Source organism: Jatropha curcas, unplaced genomic scaffold, assembly GCF_041381405.1.
Source record: "Jatropha curcas cultivar XTBG-Jc1 unplaced genomic scaffold, XTBG_Jcur_1.0 HiC_scaffold_926_pilon, whole genome shotgun sequence".
In the NCBI taxonomy this organism is placed as follows: domain Eukaryota; kingdom Viridiplantae; phylum Streptophyta; class Magnoliopsida; order Malpighiales; family Euphorbiaceae; genus Jatropha; species Jatropha curcas.
In genome coordinates, this window is record NW_028322565.1 from 8978 (window position 1) to 15000 (window position 6023).

Consider the following 6023-nt stretch of genomic DNA (forward strand, 5'->3'; position numbering starts at 1 on the left):
CTTCGCGAGGCCATCCAAGCTAACTTGAGCTAGCCTCCGAACACGTCGGGCTCACGGCGACTGCGAGATTTTTCTCTCAAATTCGCACCGTTGATAGATGTTACTAATACATGAAGGGGACCAATGTCGAGAAAGCAAAATGATTCAAAAAAATTTCCCCGCCCCGGCTCGGTCCCGGCCAATGATACGGCCGTTCCCCATGCTCTCCCATAAATACTCTAACAACAATTGCAATCAATATATCCATAATGATATTTAAGGGCTGTCCGCAAAAAACCGTGGCCATCGGGTCACATTTCCATTTTTTACGGATTTTTTACCCCCTCCGGGGGCATTTTCGTCCAAAAAATCGCCCCTTTTCTGTAAATCGTCGATCGGCGACAACTCCAATAATTCCATAATGGTATTCTAGTGTCTCCTGCAAAAAATCGTGGCGATCGGATGAAATTTCCATTTTTTACGGATTTTTTACCCCCTCCAGGGGTATTTTCGTCAAAATTCATATTTAACCACCCTCCGCACCGAATCTCGGGACCAAGGGCCACCCATTCAATTCTTTGATATTTTTTGTGATGGCTCCCAGAATTTCATAGCAAAAGGTGATCGGAATAAAATTTTATGGGGGAGTGATGGCTGGGATATAGCAATGTTCCCTTATGCCACACCCAGGTTTGTTTTATTTTCTATATATGTAGGGGAGTGACTAGTGCTCATAAGTCACTTGGATGTTAGAGTCCTTGTCCCGGCCCTTCATAGGTGCCCCTACGCCTATAGAAGGTGCCATTGGGTGCATTATTGTAATCTTGGTTGTCTCGATGTAATATTTGACATATAAATAAGAATTACCATTTTGCCCCTATGTGCGATGTTGTGCTATGCTTTGCTATGTGTTTCTCGATGATGCTTGAATTGCTATTATATTCGAACCCATATGATTATATATCGGTATTATGCTGTTCTAACGCCCATTATTGGCTTGCAGATAACTAATTGATATCCTTGGCTGGCTTGTTTGAGGGTGTACCAAGCAAGCGCCACACGGCCCGGACTTTAGTGCGTGATACGGGACCGTGACATTTGGTATCAGAGCATTGAATTGCCGATAGAGTGAATGATGAGAATGAAGAAATCCTCCCGTGTTAAAGCTTTAGAGAAGCGGGTGGAAGAACTTGCTGCTTTGATAGAAAAGAATGTGATTGTTGGTGAGCCAACAGTTGTTCCTGAATGGCAAGAGGCCAAAGAGCGCATTGAGGCGCTAGAGGGAAAAGCGGTGGAGATGCAGACCACGCTCTTTGAATTGAATCACTCAATTGAGGCCCTGCGTCTCACCTCGGCCACTACAGGTGGTGAGGCAGGAGACGAGGAGCGAGGTCCTGCCCCGGCCACTCAGGGTGGTGAGGCAGGAGATGAAGAAAGGATCAAAAACCTTGAGACTAAGGTGCAAAGCTTGGCGGAGCTGCCAAGAGAAGTGGATATGGCCCACACTGAATTGTGCGACTACATAAAACCCATGGTTATTGAGACCAAGACAAAGGTGGAGGAGTTCGGTGACAAATTGGCAAAATTATCAGAAAGGGTCGACTTGCTCTCAATTGCCACTAGAAATGTAGAAGTCCACCCTCCGAGAAATGGGAAATTGAAAATTCCAGAACCACCACCCTTCAAAGGAGTGCGAGATTCTAGGGCAGTGGATAACTTCCTCTTTGATCTAGACACTTACTTTAAGGCTACAAGCACCACCTCGGACGAAGAAAAATTGAGCCTTGCTCCCATGTTTTTAGCAGAAGATGGCAAGCTATGGTGGCGCACCAAGGTTGAGGAGGTGCAAGCAGGCCAAATCAGTATGAGCACTTGGGAGGAGTTTTGCCAAGTGTTGAAATCAGCATTCTACCCCGAGAGGATAGCATATAATGCTCGGCGTAGGTTGGCAAAAATTCAGCATACAGATTCTGTTCAGGAGTACGTGCGACAATTCACCCAATGCATGCTGGATATCAAAACTATGGGGAGCGACGATCGGTTGTACTTTTTCCTAGAAGGACTACAACCATGGGCTAAGGATAAGCTAAATGCTCAGAAGGTCGACGACTATGAATCAGCTATAAAAGCAGCGGAAGGACTCGATGACTTTGGGCGAAATTTTCCCAAACGCAAATTCGGCCAACCAGGTGCTGGTGACAATCGCCCTAACAAGTGGGTGAGACCAATGGGTGGGGGAGCAAGCTCGACCAATTCAGAAGTGAATGTAGAAAGGAGGCCTTGGAACTCCAGTTATAGAAATGCCCCAAGTCAGGCAATAACCGGAAATGCTGAGCCACGAAGGAACTTCACTTTTCGAGACGAGCGTAGAGCACCAGGTGGAAATAACATGGCAGGGGGAGTGGCTAGAACCATCAGATGCTTCTTTTGTAAAGGGCCACATAGGATGTCAGAATGTACAGTAAAGGACAAGGCCATGAATGCCCTCCAGTTACAGGAAGAAAAGGACCATGATAGGCAGGCTTCAGACTCAGGCAGTGTCGATCCTGCAGTGGTTGGAGCATTAAGATTCTTGGGGGCCTTGGAACGTCAGGCTGGGGAAAAGACAGAACCACCTAAAAAGGGATTGATGTATATTGACTTCACTCTGAATGGAAAGTCAGCAAAGGCGATGGTAGATACGGGAGCTACGGATAACTTTTTGAATTGTCCAATGGTATCAAAATTCAAACTTCAAGTGAAGAAGGATTCGGGGAAGCTGAAGGCAGTGAACTCAGAGGCAGTCAAGACAGTAGGAGTAGCTATTGATGTCCCATGTCGAGTGGGGTCTTGGGAAGGAAAAGTAAACTTCACAGTGGCTCCAATGGATGATTTTGACATCGTTTTGGGATTGGATTTTTTGAATGTGGCGAAGGGTATGCCGATCCCTGCTGCGAATTGCCTTCTTTTGATGGGGGAACGACCGTGTGTTGTACCAGCAACCGTTAGTCCAATTAATGAAAAGAAGCTATTATCAGCCCTCCAGTTCAAGAAAGGGCTAAAGAGGGATGAACCCTCATATGTAGTTATCCCAATCTATAAGGAAGAGACAGAGCGCACTGGCCATCCCGAGCTCATCAATGAGGTGATGTTGGAATACAAGGATATTATGCCGGAGCAGTTGCCTAAAGCCTTGCCTCCCCGTCGAGACGTAGATCATCAGATTGAGCTGCTGCCTGGGGCCAAACCTCCTGCTCGGGCCCCCTATAGAATGGCACCCCCAGAGTTAGCAGAGTTGAGGAGACAACTAGACGAGCTCTTAGAGGCAGGATTTATCAGACCCTCTAAGGCTCCTTTTGGAGCTCCAGTACTATTCCAAAAGAAGCAAGATGGCAGCCTGAGACTTTGTATAGATTATAGAGCGCTGAACAAGGTCACGGTGAGGAACAAATACCCCATTCCACTGATAGCAGATCTGTTTGACCAGTTGGGACAAGCTCGGTACTTCACCAAGCTAGATCTTCGATCAGGCTATCACCAAGTCCGTATAGCAGAAGGGGATGAACCTAAGACAACATGCGTGACGCGGTACGGAGCATTCGAATTTCTTGTCATGCCTTTTGGTTTAACTAACGCACCTGCTACTTTTTGTACTCTAATGAACCAGGTATTCTATGAATATTTGGACAAATTTGTGGTGGTGTACTTAGATGACATTGTGGTATATAGCAACAGCCTAGAAGAACACAAAGCCCATTTGCAGCTGGTCTTCAACAAGCTCCGAGAGAACAAGTTGTTCCTGAAAAAGGAAAAGTGTGCCTTCGGCCAGCAACGCATCAAATTCTTGGGACATGTCATCGAACAGGGCTGTGTCAGAATGGATGAAGCCAAGATCCAGACCATTAAAGAGTGGAAGGTCCCATCCTGCGTGACAGAACTACGATCCTTCTTGGGATTGACCAATTACTATAGGCGTTTTATACAAGGGTATTCACATAAGACTTGGCCGCTGACAGAGTTGCTAAAGAAGGGACAGGCTTGGGTGTGGTCACAGAACTGCCAAGAAGCTTTCGAGAATCTAAAAAGGGCCATAATAGCAGAACCAGTACTAGCTCTTCCAAATATGCTACAGCCTTTTGAAGTGCGAACGGATGCCTCTGACTTTGCCTTGGGTGGAGTGTTGATGCAAGAGGGCCATCCAGTAGCGTTCCGAAGCCGAAAGTTGTCCGACACTGAGAGGAGATACGCGGCACACGAGAAAGAGCTATTGGCCATAGTTGATTGCTTGAAGGAATGGAAACACTACCTTTTGGGATCGAAGTTTGTGGTCAAAACAGATAATTCAGCTGCTAGTCATTTTCTTACTCAGCCAAAACTGACTAGTAAACAAGCTCGATGGCAGGAGAAACTAGCTGAATTTGATTTCTCCTTGGAGTACAAACCAGGCTCGACCAATTGTGTAGCAGACGCATTGAGCAGAAAAGCGGAACTCGTATCCTTGAAAAGAATTGCACACTTATCCAAGTGCCAAGTAGCTACCTCTCTTAAGGAGAAAATTCGAGCATTGCTGAACAAAGATCCTCAAGCAGTCGCAATTTGGAATTTGGCAAAAGCGGGAAAAACGAGACACTTCTGGATAGAAGATGATTTGTTGATGACGAAGAAGAATAGAATCTATGTTCCTAAAGCAGGTAATCTCCGAAGACTACTTCTTCATGAGTGCCATGATACTTTATGGGCAGGTCACCCAGGCTGGCATAGAACCTTGGCGCTCATCCAACAAGGATATTACTGGCCCCAGATGGAGGAAGACGTGCAGGAATATACGAAGACTTGCTTGACTTGCCAACAAGATAAGGTAGAAAGACAGAAACCTGCGGGGCTCTTGGTACCACTACAAGTACCAAGTAGACCATGGGAAAGCGTCTCTCTAGACTTCGTCAGTGGATTGCCTAAGGTTGGAGAATTCGACACCATCTTGGTCATCGTTGATCGGTTTTCCAAGTATGGCACTTTCATTCCCATGGCAAAAACATGTTCAGCAGAGGACACGGCGCGAGCATTTTTCAGAGGTGTGGTCAAGTATTGGGGTGTCCCGAAGAGTATTGTCAGTGACAGGGATAGCCGGTTCACGGGGTCATTTTGGGGAGAGTTGTTTAAGATGCTTGGCTCACAGTTGAACTTGTCCACCAGCTTTCACCCCCAGACTGATGGCCAAACAGAACGGTTCAATAGCTTGCTGGAGGAATATCTTCGCCACTTTGTTTCTGCCAGTCAGAAAAATTGGCCCACCCTATTGGATGTTGCCCAATTTTGTTTCAACGCTCAAAAGAGCTCTTCTACTAATCGAAGTCCATTTGAGATTGTCACAGGTCAACAGCCATTGCTCCCTCATACATTGGATAGATCACACGCTGGGCGAAATCCGAAGGCCGACCAATTCACTGCGGAATGGGAACAAAATGCAGAGATGGCCAGGGCGCAGTTAGAGAAAGCAGCACAACGAATGAAGAAATGGGCAGATCAAGACCGCCGACCACTCACCTTTGAAGTCGGAGATTTAGTACTGATCAGGCTCACCTCCGATCAATTCAGATTTCCTAACCATGACAAGAGACTGATGCGTAAATATGAAGGCCCAGTTCCAGTCATCGCCAAAGTGGGGAAGGTTGCTTACAAAGTCGACACGCCAGCTTGGATGGGAGTACACCCTGTGTTCCATGTCAGTCAGCTCAAGCCTTATCATCCAGATATGACTGATTCCAACAGGAGCAAGCCGCAACGCCATGCCATTCAACGACATGCCATCCGTAAGAAGCCATTCTTTGCCAAAGAAGTGGAGCAGATCTTAGAGACTCGCAAGCTCAAAGGCAGTCGCCACCAGGAGTATTTAGTCCAATGGAAGAACCTACCGCCGTCAGAGAACACCTGGGAGAAAGAAGAAGACCTTCACCAATTTCAAGACAAGCTACATGACTTCCATCAAGGCACCCTTTCCTACAAAAGAGCCCTTCAGGAGCTAGATTCTTAGTCACGCGTCGACGAGGGCGTCGACCGTTTGGGTG